The sequence below is a fragment of the Nycticebus coucang genome, unplaced genomic scaffold, assembly GCF_027406575.1.
Source record: "Nycticebus coucang isolate mNycCou1 unplaced genomic scaffold, mNycCou1.pri scaffold_89, whole genome shotgun sequence".
NCBI classification, from domain to species: Eukaryota; Metazoa; Chordata; class Mammalia; order Primates; family Lorisidae; genus Nycticebus; species Nycticebus coucang.
The window spans coordinates 148,009-161,318 of record NW_026515600.1 but is presented as its reverse complement, the minus strand read 5'-3'; the positions used below and the strand labels follow the sequence as shown (position 1 = coordinate 161,318).

Genomic DNA, 13,310 nt, shown 5'->3' with positions numbered 1-13,310 from the left:
AAAAAAAATAAGCAAAATGAATTATAGTCTTGAAGGACTACAGAAATTTGGCAAATTGAAATCACTTAAAAGACTGAATATGTTAATTTCTAAGGGGCATTTTTATAAAAACAAAAAATGTTATCTAACTTATTTTTTTTTATTTTTGAGACAGAGTCTCATTATGTCACCCTCAGTAGAGTGCCGTGCGTCACAGCTCACAGCAACCTCAAAATCTTGGGCTGAAGCGATTCTCTTGCCTCAGCTTCCCAAGTAGCTGGGACTATAGGCACCCCTCACAATGCCTGGATATATTTTTGTAGTAGTTGTCATCATTGTTTACAGGCCCAGGCCGGGTTTGAACTCACCAGCCCTGGTACATGTGGCTGGCACCCAAACCACTGAGCTATGGATGCTGAGCCTCTAACTTAAATTTTTACAGAATGGCGTGGTCCCAGAAATTTAAAAAATTAAAATCTTAAATTACCTTGTAAATAATCAAAACACATACTAATATAAGAGTTGTTTTAAGATTTTTATTTTTGATTATTATGGGTCCATAACAGTTGTAAATCTTTGTAGGGTAGGAAAAGTGTCTCTCCCTGAGATGGACATGTTGGCATTTCCCCCCAGGGCTTTGGCAGGAAACAAATCCCTAGGCAAAAGAAAGGGTGCTGGTCAGTGTCAGTGGGGAGGGCAGGTTTTTGTTGTTGTTTTTGAGACAGAGTCTCACTGTGTCTTCCAGGCCACAGTGCAGTGGCATCATCATAGCTCATAGCAACCTCAAACTCCTGAGCTCAAGCAATCGTCCTGTCTCAGCCTCCTGAGTAGCTCAAACTACAGTGCCCACCCCAAAGCTCAGCTAACTTTTTTAATTTTTAGTAGAGGCGGGATCTTTCACTTGCTCGGGATGTTCTCAAACTTCTGAATTCAAGGGCTTCTCCTGCCTTGGCCCATAGAATGCCGGGATTATAGGCGAGAGCCACTGTGATTTGCCAGGCCTATGTTTACAGCGTATTGCAGAGAAAACTTATGACAGCACGTTGAGATGTGGCCATAGAAGTGGCAGCTTGAGGTGAAAGACTATAGTTGTAAGTCTTCATCAGATTATAACATAGAAAAAAAGTTTTTAAACTATATTTAAAAATTAAAAGTATACTATAAAAGCATATTATGGTGCTCACTTCGGCAGCACATATACTAAAATTGGAATGATACAGAGAAGATTAGCATGGCCCCTGCGCAAGGATGACACGCAAATTCATGAAGCGTTCCATATTTAAAAAAAAAAAAAGCATATTATGAAGTCTATGTTAAAATAAGAAATACTGTAAAAGTATATTTTAAAATAAAAATTATGCTATCAAGTGTGTTATAAATTATATTTTAAATGATTGAATTAGATGTTATGCTCTCTGTAATTGCTCTTTCAAATGTATGAAATATATTATGAATCATAAGCTACAACATATTACAGATGTGTTAGCCCTATAGAATTGTTTAGCTAAAGACTCAGACCTGAGCAGAACTGGTTGTGGTCTTCAAAAATGTTACCCAAATTCCCTAATACTTACGTGGTGTGGTGGGAACTGGATGAAATGATAGAGGAAAACCTACCAAAGTATAACATGTTCTCAGTAAATGTTTTTCATCTGCCTTGCACCCTTTGAGTTTGTTCGGAAGTAAGTCGGTACTATCATATATATGTGCAAAATTTCAAAGGCTTCAAACAATAGGACTTGTTTTCTCACTTGTATATCTAGGGTCACCTCATGTTCTGCAGGGCTTAATTCTCTACGTGTATATAGTGAGCTTGATGACGTGTATCTAAAGGGCATTTGTGTTACCCATAGTAGGGTGCTGTGGCATGAATCCCAAAGATATCTCCTATCATTTAGTGGACACAGCATGCCACAGTCGCAATGAAAAGAAATAACAGTCTCCCTGCACTAGAAAGAAAATTATTTTTAAAAAGTTCTGAGTGCCTACCCTCGATGAATCCCCAACAATTAAAACAAGGGCCTGAGCACCTAGACAGATTTAAAGCAGGAGTAGCTGCAGTGTCAATGGTGAAGACATAAAGGATGTAGGAGAGGAAAACCAGAGGCAGACTGTAAACAACCACGGAGGCTCCATGGGAAGGGCCCGAATGAAGGAAGTCAAGGAAACATAAAAGAGAGGAGGATGTGAACAAAAGGTCACTGGCCAGGAGGAGAATTGAACTGGGGGTAACTATGTGGCCGGAACCCAGAGACATCCTCACTCGCAGTGCCAGCTAAGTCAGTTTTGGAAAGGTCATGCTTTTACCTGGCACGAATTCTGTGTTGTGTCTACCTGCTTGGATGAGGCCGGGAAAATGTTTCTAGAGTCTAGTCTTTTAAACAAGGATTTTAGGGTTGGTGCTGCTTATTCTCTCCTACGAGGAAGTATTTGGGTCTTTGTAGCTAACTACAGAAAACTGAACTCATTCGGCGGTCCTTCCTGGTCTTTAGAGTGTCATCCCCTGTTGTTGCCTCAGTGTCTCTGCCCTCCTCCCCCACCTCCATAATGTGTCTCTGTCAAGTGGAAGGAATGAGATAATCCTGGAAAGGATATAGAATCTTTTGAAGGAACCTGTGACACCGTCTAAGCTGGTTCTATCAAGAGTGATTGAAATGTGAAGGGTGCCCTTCAGTGGCCTATGCCAGGCCTACTAAATCCTCAGGACTCTAAAAAGTATAAAATTTCATAAAGCTTTTCACACTTTCTATGAGTTGTGGACTTTAGCTCATAAGTTGCATATTAAGTGGTTGGTAATATTCTCAAAGAGAAATAAGTGTTCTGGCCTTTAGTCCTCTGCTGTTAACACTCTCGGTGGTAGCATTGGCCACCATCTTGCTACCAGCATTCCCAAAGAGCGCAAGAGCTGCCAGCAAAGCTCATCACCTCCAAAAAGTGTGACATCAGAAAAGCAAGAGTGTTTTACTTAAATGACAGGAAGTATAGATTGTTTTCACATTCTAAACCAGCCTGGGATCTCAGTGCTTGGAATAGTTAAAAGATAATGTAAACTGTGTCTCTGCTCTGGATGCTATCAGCTGTGATAAGCATAAGTTTGTATAATTGGCTGTTTGGGTCTCTGTGTATTCTCTCTTGTCAGAAGAAGAACTGGATGACAGAAGGTCAGAACAAGGAGCTGTAACTCATTAGTCCTCAGCATGCTGAGGTCTTAGGTTGGGGGCAGTGGCCAGCAGGCCGAGTGAGGATGTTGGGATGCTCCTGGGATCCAGGACCAGAGAGCCAGACTGATAAGGAAGGGTCAGTCGGAGTCATGCAGAGATGTGCTACTAGTGGTCAGAGCCTGGGAGCAGGGCTGGGGGAGGGCAGAGTCATGCAGTTAGTGCTTTACACAGAGCCTCCTGGAGTGGGGCTGGCATCCGGCTCACGCTGGCTCACCAGGTCTTGTGCTTTGGTGCAGAACTGTGTCTGCCAGGATCACCAAGCTGGGGTACCATGTGGCTTCGCCTATGGGAGATAACTTTCTGCTTTCTACAAAGGCCAACAGTAGGCTAGTAGTCACTCTGCCAGGGGGTCTTCTTTACCACACTTTGAGGCTGTATCTGTAGCAAGATGCTAAATAGATGGTCTTTAAAAAACTTGTTAAATGATTAGGCGGGATTAGGAAATGGCAGATGTTGTTTTAAGTATAATAACATCAGGGAAACATAAGCACTAATGCAGTTTCTGATTCCACTTTTGGGATTTTCTACGGCTTTTGGTGGCCAATCTCAAGCCCCATCTGAGAGAAGAGGCTAATGAAGACATCTGGTGAGGTGGAGAGAGCAAAGCAATTTCTGTGATTCCCCTCCGGGTCTCTCCATACCTTCACCCCATAAATATTTATTTGAGTCCAGGTTCTCGGGTTATATAATCTTTTCTTAAAAGAGCAAGTATAGAAGAGCTCAGATCCAGCTGTCATTTTGGGAGCCACAAGACTTTATATAGGGGGAAGAAAGTTTGAGATTCGGGACCACAACAGAAGAAGAGCTCAGAACTCTTCTTGAGTCCTGGGGTATCTGAAGCAGTAGAAAACCTCTGTGGGGCAGGATAAGGCAATGAAAATGCCAGCAATTTGAGGGGAGTAAATGTTTTTTCACTAACTTTTGGCAGGAAAGAAGCACAGTGTATCCATGTTAGAGTTTTCCTCTGAACCATCTGGACTAGTTCCTATTACTTTGCCATTTTATGGCTATGAGTAATGAGAGATGAGCACATTCTCCCCAGAACTCCTCTGAAAATGTCAAATGCTAAGGCAAGGAAATGGAAGAACTTTCCCAATTCTGGTGCTTCTTCATTAAATCCAGCCATTCTTCTTGCTTCCCACCAGTGACACCCATGAACATACCAAAACAATTTAATTAGAGCAAAAGCAGAGTCCCTCCTCTCCATGGGACAATTCTCGAGTGCCCTTCTTGTCTAGACTATATTGTTCTCATGTCTAACCACAGAAACCTCTTACTCATGTAACATCCAGCTCTCGGTTCTCCGTCCCTTCCTCCCATCCCATCTGTCACAGCCAGAGTAGACCACAAAGCATGGTCATGCTACACCATTAATTTTTCTTTTTTTTTTTTGCATTTTCTTTTGCCATTTTATTATTATTATTTTTATTAGTATTAAATCATAGCTGTGTACATTAATGCGATCATGGGGCACCATGCACTGGTTTTATAAACAGTTCGACACATTTTCATCACACTAGTTAACATAGCATTCCTGGCATTTTCTTAGTTATTGTGTTAAGACAATCATATTCTGCATTCACCATTCATTTTTCTTTTGGCTTTTCAGCATTTTGGATGTCCCTTACATAATTTTCCTTTCAGTTGCCAGTATTTGAGTTAGCACCTTATTTCCTCTCTCTTGCAAATCTTTTTGGTTTGGTCTTGTTTACTGTACCAGGAACAGACATCTTCACTCTGTATACCATTTAGGCAACTTTCCTCTGGTCACCTTGACTCACTTAAGACCCACTGCAGGGTATTCAACTAATTCTAACTTCTGTGTAACTTAATTGGCCAACACCAAGATTGGTGTAATTTATGAGGCTGTCTGGAGTGCCAAATACTGAATTTGGAAGAGGAGGTAGTTTCTACATTCCCCCAAACTCCCTTTCAGCAACTGCCTTTTGTCTAGGTGGGCATGCTTTGTCTTTGGAAATTAAATTGGCAAAATTGACCCAAGGATGGGAACAAGCAGAGATTTTGGAGTAAGTATTCTGTAATTTAATAAAGATCCCTCAGTAGTAATCTGGATATAAAAACATTTGTGTGAAGTGGAAAATCACCTTGCACTGGTTCTCACCTTGGCCTTGTTATTGTTTTGCCTTTATTTGTATGTTGTCCTACGACATGTGTTCATTTGTTCCTATTCTTAATTTCCTCTTGTCCACTGTAAATCACCACTAGATTGCTAGTAAATGAATTCAAGGGTGGAAGCTTTCTAAAAGTACATACTTTGTGGCACCTGCTGTGAAGGCAGAAACATTTTTGATATGGAATTATTATTGGTGATAAGATACATTCTTACAATGACTGAAAAATAGGACATTTTAGTAGGGATAGATAAGGTTAGGTGACCTTAATTGTTAACTAAATTGTTAGTTTGCAAACAGCTATTCTTATCTCGTAGCTGTTTCCTAGATAAGATTATAACATTATGGGATTTACTTAATTAGAATGAATTTTTTTTTCTGTTCTGAATATCAAGATGACTTTCATGTTCTCACAAAGCAAATAACTCACTGTTGCTTAAAATCAAGATGTGCATTAATGTGTACATGAAAGATAATCCCTTGATTGAAAAAAGGGTAATTGGGGTTAGCTTCAGCTGGTACAGAATCATGAAATAGCTTTGATAGATTTAGCATATGGATAAATTCTTTCTCCAAACTTCCCATGATGAAGACTATCTTTCAGTTGGATCCTTTAAAGAATTTGACGCATAAAGAAAAAAATCTTATCAGGCATAAAATGTTTGTCCATTTCCTCTTGATATAAATAATGAATTCCCTATCCTATTAACAAAGGTTGAACTGATGTATACAAAAGAGATGGGGTTCCAGCTTGGGTTTTGTCCCCTTTTCTTTTGCCTATTTATTTCATGTTGGCTTTCAGGCTAACAAAAACAAATTCAGATTGCTTCCTCACTAGAGTCATCATCTGTCATCTATTCTTATGACACTGCTCATTAATAAGATTTGTCAAATAATAGGTTCTAATGTTTAGTCACTTCATGGATATCATTTTTAAAACTGATTTCCTTTCACTGTTACAAATAATATTTATTTTGGGAAAGAGTAATGACAATTGAAATAATTACCATTTTCTTTAACCTATTTGCCCTGAAATTAAATGTTTCATCTACAAGAAGGCTTCATTAGACATATCAGGACTTGGAAATGTAACTATAAGACTCTCAATACAGCATTATAATCATAAGACATTTGACTAATACAGAAATGGGGTAATGTGAGTCCAAGCTAGCACGAGGGAAGAAGGAGTTTAAAGGAAAGGACGAATCACCAAAAAAAATTTACCAAGGCAGGGCAGTGCCTGTGGCTCAAAGGAGTAGGGCACTGGCCCCATATACTGGAGGTGGCGGGTTCAAACCCATCCCTGGCCCAAAAAAAAAAAAAATTACCAAGGCAAATTGGTCTAAATTAATAATAAGGTGGAATATATTTGTAGGGAGAAGAAGGCAGAAATCAAAGCTGACTGAGATTTCAAGAATGAACAATGATCGTAACATAGCCAAAAAGATCAAATAGGACCCTGGTATAAAGGTTTGTAAAAAGTTTAGGTTTGGCAGAAGAGAGAGGGACATACTTCAATGGAAATATGTAGTAGGAAATAGAAGTGAGACTGTAGTGATAAGAGCAGATCAGAGCTAGAACTTTAGGTCGGTAAGTCCCTCCAGAGACATGAATTTACTTAGCATTCATTCTTCTCCTTATCTCTCCCTTTTCCCCATTTTGTTGGCTTCCACGTTCAAAGAAACATTTAATTAAATTAAAGGGAAAAGACTAACTATAGACCACTTTGACTGATGGACTGGCTCATTAGTTGACTGGTTGGTTGGGTGGTTAGTTGACTAATCATTCATGGGGGCTTCATAAACCAAAGAATTGTTGTTTTCAATACAGTATTCAACGCAACATGAGTCTGCCTTTGAAGAACTTAAAATGTAGTGAGTTTTGGGGTGTTTTGTCTATCTATTGCTGCCTAACAAACATCCCCAAACTTGGCCACTTAAAACAATAACAATTCTTTATTTCCTCATGATTCTGTAATTTTGCCAGGGCTCTATAGGGAAGCCTGTCTCTATTTATGAAACCTCAGCTGAGGGTAGAATATTAAAGATGACTTTTTCAGCCCCTGTTGAGACAGCTTGAGAAGAAGGTGATGCTTGAGCTGAGTTTTGAAGGCTAAATACAGATAAAATGTGGAGGGAGGAGAGAGAACCTAAGAAAAAGACGTGTCTTCTGGAAGGCTGAGAAGCAGGATACAATGGGTGCATGCAGGGATTTGGAAGTAGGTCGATGGCATAAAAGGACTGGGAGAGAGGGGCAGAAATAGAAATGTGATTAATTGGAGAGACCGAGTCTACAAGAGCAAGCAGGGGCCAGATTACAAAGGGTCATGTTTGTTGAGCCAACAAGAGCCGAAAGCTCTTTTTCTGCCTCCATTGATGATGCCAACAGTTCAGGAGGTGAGGAAGAGGAGTTTTCAGGAATTCAGAAGGAGCAGGCTCAAGAAGGTAGGAAGAAAATCAGGAGAGAGGGTTATCACGTGAATTACAGGAGATGAGAGTTTTAACAAGGACAACCTGACCAACAGGGTCAATGCTCTCTCTAGTGAGGTAAAGGAAGACGAGGAATGAGTACATCCACTAGATTTGGCAGAGAAGTGGTAGTTGGTGGCCACCGTCAGACCAGTTTTAGTAGAAGCAGAAACCAGACTGTAATGGATTGAGCACTTAATAGTAATTAAGGAAATGGAAGGGAGGAAAAACAAACAGTAGTTAAATGAAGTTGGAGAGAATTAGTTTGTTTAAGATGGGGAGGCCTTGGCATACTTTTATATTTATGTTAGAAGTAAATGATAAATAATAAGAAGTACCTTATGGAGTGCTTATCAGGTTCCTGGATGAAGACATGGAAGCTCAGAGAAGTTGAGCAACTTGTTCCAGGTCATAGGGCTAGGAAGGTCAGGAACAGGAATTTGAACCTAGGTCCCACTTAACACAGCTGTGCTCCTGACCACTGTACCTGGTGACGATGACGATGATGATGATAAGGGAGGGGCTCTTACACTGGATTCCAGCTAATGAACGGAACATTAGGTATACACAACCTATAATTATTGGTGCCTTAGTTTTCTCACGTTTAAAGGAACAGCTTCATAATGGCAGTTATTCATGAGCTATATCACAAATGAGCCAAAAATAAAGGAATAGCTAAAATATCTTTAAAAAGAGATGTTTTCTGTGTATAAAATTCTATTCTGTGTTTTAAGCCTTTGTCAAGTTCTAAGGAAAAGTTACTAATAAATTACACCTAGAACGTGTAAGCTTTTCTACTTTAATGTGCCATGCCACCATTCTGCTTGTGAAGGTGGATGTTAAAATTACCTGTTTCTTAAGTCAGCCCATCTGTTTTAATCTGGAAGTTACACAGACAAAGAGCAAGTGTGCTCTGCCGTGGCTACCATGAGGAAGAATGATTATATTTTTGCATTTTTTTCATTTTAGAAAAGGGGAAATGTCTTATTTAAACACACTACGGTATTAAACCCAGCTTGTGAAAAATGCTTACAAGCAGATTTTGTGATATTTTGATGATGGTTACACTGATATGGAGGTGAGAAAAAAGGCTCAAGGGAAAGGAAATTAATGATGGCTGGGAAGAAGCCAGCTGTATGATTATGTGTGTATGAGATCAGTTTTCAGAAAAACGTTTTTATTTTTGCTACCAGTGTCTTCAGTTGTCAAATATTAAAAAATAGAAATATGTCCAAAATAAAATTGGCCTGTGGGAAAGACAGCAGTTAAGGTTATCAAAACAACAGAAAACACTGAGTTATCTCGCCTTCTCCCAGCACCTGTGAGAAACCGCAGGCGGATGAAAAGGCCTATGTTGCCAGCTGGGCCATCTGTTCCGGCTGCTGGCCTGGTCAGTGTTTGGAATGGAGACACCTGTCAGAGACATCCACGTGTTGTGGGAAGCTTAGTGGTTGGTGTTTTGGCAGGTCATTCTCTTCTCTTTGAATCATAATGAAATGAATGTTTTGACATCTAAGAGGACTGCATATTCCCTCCAGTGGAATATGGAAGTGTGGTTTGGTTCTCTTATTGTGGTGGGTAATCCTCTAGTAATTAATGCAAACATCGTAACTTACAAAACTGAGAGATGTTCCCTCTGCCCTTGCTAACTCCAGTAATCGCTGCCTGATTTAGAAAACATGTAAGAGAGAAGGATGAATAGCTAATTAAGGTAGCTAATATTTGTAGCAGGCATTATGTTAAACTCTTTGTGTATATTAGTTCAATTATTCTATTTAAAACACTGTCAAAGAATTGCCATTCATATGGAAATTAAAACCTGGAGAGTTTGAGTTACCCTAAATCATATAGATAGTAAACTGAGATTAGAATCTGGATTTCTCTAAGTGTAGAACTGAGCCTTTTACCTATAAAGTTACACTTTCATACTTCTGAAGAGGATATAGTTAGTAATATCTTACAAGTCATGTCTTTTGTCCTTGGTGAACATTAGGGCCTCAGCCTCAGGTTCACTGTGTTAATAAAAGCCTGAGTTATGACTTAACTCCTGAGTTTGTGTTTGAAAATTGACCAAGAGTAAAGTCAACCTCTGATCATCTGCCTGCCCGTCAGGAAAGGCGTAACTCATAGAAAATCAATCTGGGTCTGGTCTGCAGTCAGAAGCATAGATTCTTCTGGAGAGAGATATTTGAACAGATATTTTTAAAGAGGACCTTGGTGATCTACCTTTCTTGAAGACAGGAAAATAAATTTGATGGTGTTTCTCTACTGACTGTTAGTGTTTTAATATTGCACCCCGTCACAATGACTGTGTAACTTTGATATACAAAGTGTAACTTTGAGCTGTTAGAGCTCAAAAATTTCAAGCAAGACCTTGAGTCTCACATTTCCAGTTGTGCCCCAGCACCTGCCGCTGGAGAGGCATTCACAGGCCTCTATCCAGCACCTCAGGTGGGGTCTCTAGTAGACTCACCCACTCTTTACAGTGGGCAGTGACTTCTCTGTCACTTACTGGATGAGTCATCTCCCAGGAACAGTTCTGAAAAATATGTACCCGAAAGTTGGGAAAGGGAGTAAACACCAACAATTGATAAATATCCAACAATTTGATAAATATTTACCAAAGTAGACACCAAAGATACGTTATTGAATAAGTCCCAGTCCTAGAGTTTTGGTGAACTGCAGTTGGCTGTGTAAAGGGTGCCGGGGAGCAGGCGAGAGGGGCAAAGTTTCTTCTTAGCTAAGTTTCATCTTCACACCCACAGATGCTTAATTGCAGGTGTGAAATGGAGGGCTCAGGAAAGAGAGAGGTGCTCTAGAAAGAGGGACCAGCACATGGCAAGGCCTGGAGGACAGAGAGATACTGCAGTTTTTTTTTTTTTTTTTTTTTTTTTTTTTGCAGTTTTTGGCCAGGGCTGGGTTTGAACCCACCACCTCTGGTATATGGGACTAGCGCTCTACCCCTTTGAGCCACAGGCGTCGCCCGAGATATTGCAGTTTTAATAACTGGAAGAAGTTTAGTGTGACGGAGAGGAGATGGAAGGTGGGGGGCCTGAGAACAAAGCTCGTGTCAGACTTTGGTGGTCTCATGGACCATACGAGGGAGTGGGGCCTTGAGGGTGTGTCAGCAGGGAATTCATGTGACAGATTTGTACTTTAGGAAGATGATTTGGGGAGTAGGGTATAGAGAATTGGGTGGAGAAAGTCAGGAATGGAGGAGGGAGACCGTTGGCAGTAATCTGGGGGGAAATGATAAGGGCTGAGCAGAGGGGTGACAGAGGAAAGGGAGAGCAGTGCATGTGCTTAGGAAGCTTTATTTTTTATTTATTTATTTATTTATTTTATTAAATCATAGCTGTGTACATTAATGTGATCATGGGGCACCATACACTGGTTTTATGGACCGTTTGACACATTTTCACCACACTGGTTAACATAGCCTTCCTGGCACTTTCTTAGTTATTGTGTTAAGACATTTACATTCTACATTTACTAAGTTTCACATGTACCCTTGTAAGATGCACCGCAGGTGGAAGCTTGAGACTCAAAACCTGTGAGTTTGGAAATGAAATTGAGGAAAGCGATGGGTTGAGATAATGTTCGGGTTTCTGATCTGAGTATAAGGTGATCGTCTTCACTCTGACAAGGAACATACTAAGAGCAATAATTGAGTCCAACATGTTGGAATATTCAAATGGCAGTGTCCAATATGTGACAATAAAGAGCTCAATGCAAATGAATGCTTTCACAGATGACAAACAGGAGTGGAGGATTTCACTGTGCAGCAGAAAGTGTTAACAGAGGTATGCATTAAACCCTGAGGTGTACCAGTATTTGTAGGAGGGACAGAAGAAGAATTTGCAAATGACACTGAGAAGAGACAGGTAGGAGTCAGGAGACCCTGGGATTGGTGGACGGGGGGATTCAGGGGCCAAGGAGTGGAGCATTTCCAGAAGGGTGAGGAAGTCAGCAGGTCAAAGGTGTGGAGAAATCAGGTGAAGTAAAAACTGGGAAGTGTCCATAGGATTCAGCAACATAGAGGTTGTTGGTGACCTTGAATTTGATTTTCTGTAGAAAGTAGTAAGTGAAAGTAAATAGCCTTTTTTGGATTTTTATTTTAAAGTCTAAAGTAGTGATTTTTCACCTAGGGTTTATTTTTGTATTATTATTATAGTATTATTATTATTAGACAGATTCTTGCTCTATCACTGAGACTAGAGTGCAGAGATCATAGCTGACTATAACCTCAATCTCCAAGCAGTCTTCCTGCCGCAGGCTCCTAAGTAGCTGGGACTACAGGTGCTACTCTACCTAGCAAATTAAAAAAAAAATTTGTAGAGACAGGGTCTAACTATGTTGCCCAGGCTGGTTTTGAACTCCTACTCTCAAATAATTCTCCCACCTCAGCCTCCCAAAATGCTGGGCTTACAGGCCACCGTACCCAGCTTGGTCCTGTCTTTTTCAATAGCAGAAGTTTTGTCATGTGATTTGATAATTTTTTTGTTTTGAATCAATTTATTTTTCAGTTAGCATTAAGCATCATGTGATGTATTTCTGAAAAGAGCTCTCATTATTGAACTTTTATGGTGGAGATTAGTAAGTCTCATATTCATAAGTGAAAATGAAATCAGCCATTCACCAGGCTTTATCCTGTTAATGTTCAGTGCAATTATAAAGTATTACTGACGCCAGTAGAAGGTTCAAGAGCAATAAAAGCTTAATGATAGTAATAACTTACATTTGATAGTATATGTTTTGTACTTATCTATATATTTAAGCATGAATAAAAGCTTATAGACCAATAAGTCCTTTTAGAGGGACAGGAAATAACTATGATTAAGTGAAAAAAGTAATTTACGTTCTTTTTTTGGTTTTGACAATATATAGTAATCCCAAAATTAATACTGCATATCTTTATCTTTTTTTTAAACTTTATTCAAATTAATGTGAGGGTACAATTTTTAGGTTATGTTGTTCTCACTTCCAGGGTGCGTTCCATTTTTAGAGGAGCTCCTCACCCAGGGAACATGTTCTACACCCTCACAAGGTGCACATTAGGGCGATCCCACCTCATGCCCTCCCTCCCTCTGTCATCCGCGCCCCCCTGTCCACAGCTCTGTTTTGTGTGAGTTTGCCCTTGTGTACAACCTTTCACAGGTATATGTATTCAGAAGATGAAACAAACATTTATTTGGGGGGATACAAAAGATATATTCTGACATCTTAATTGAATGCCTTAATGAAATGCCTTTCTTTCCATCTTTCGGCACAAGTTAATCCTAAAAAAAGTATCCGTAATGGCCAATTGTCAGAGCAAGTGAAAGACAGAAACTAGACTCTGTAGTCCTTTAGGAGCACATAATCAAACAGAGAAATAGCTATCCTGCACCAAGAACATGATGGTTACTCTGGGAATTCAGGTTGCTTTGTTGTCTTTAGATTGCTTCCTCAAGAATGCTTGCAGGAAAGTGGCTTTTATGTGGCGGTGCAGGGGCTCTCGAGGGTTGTCT

At 39.9% G+C, this 13,310-nt stretch overlaps 1 non-coding gene across 1 annotated transcript; it reads left to right on the top strand.

Moving 5' to 3' along the window:
• The first annotated feature begins 1,155 nt into the window (after positions 1-1,155).
• LOC128579620 (U6 spliceosomal RNA) lies at positions 1,156-1,262 on the top strand. The gene has a single exon (XR_008378225.1). It is a non-coding gene; the product is annotated as a U6 spliceosomal RNA (small nuclear RNA).
• The last annotated feature ends 12,048 nt before the right edge of the window (positions 1,263-13,310 follow it).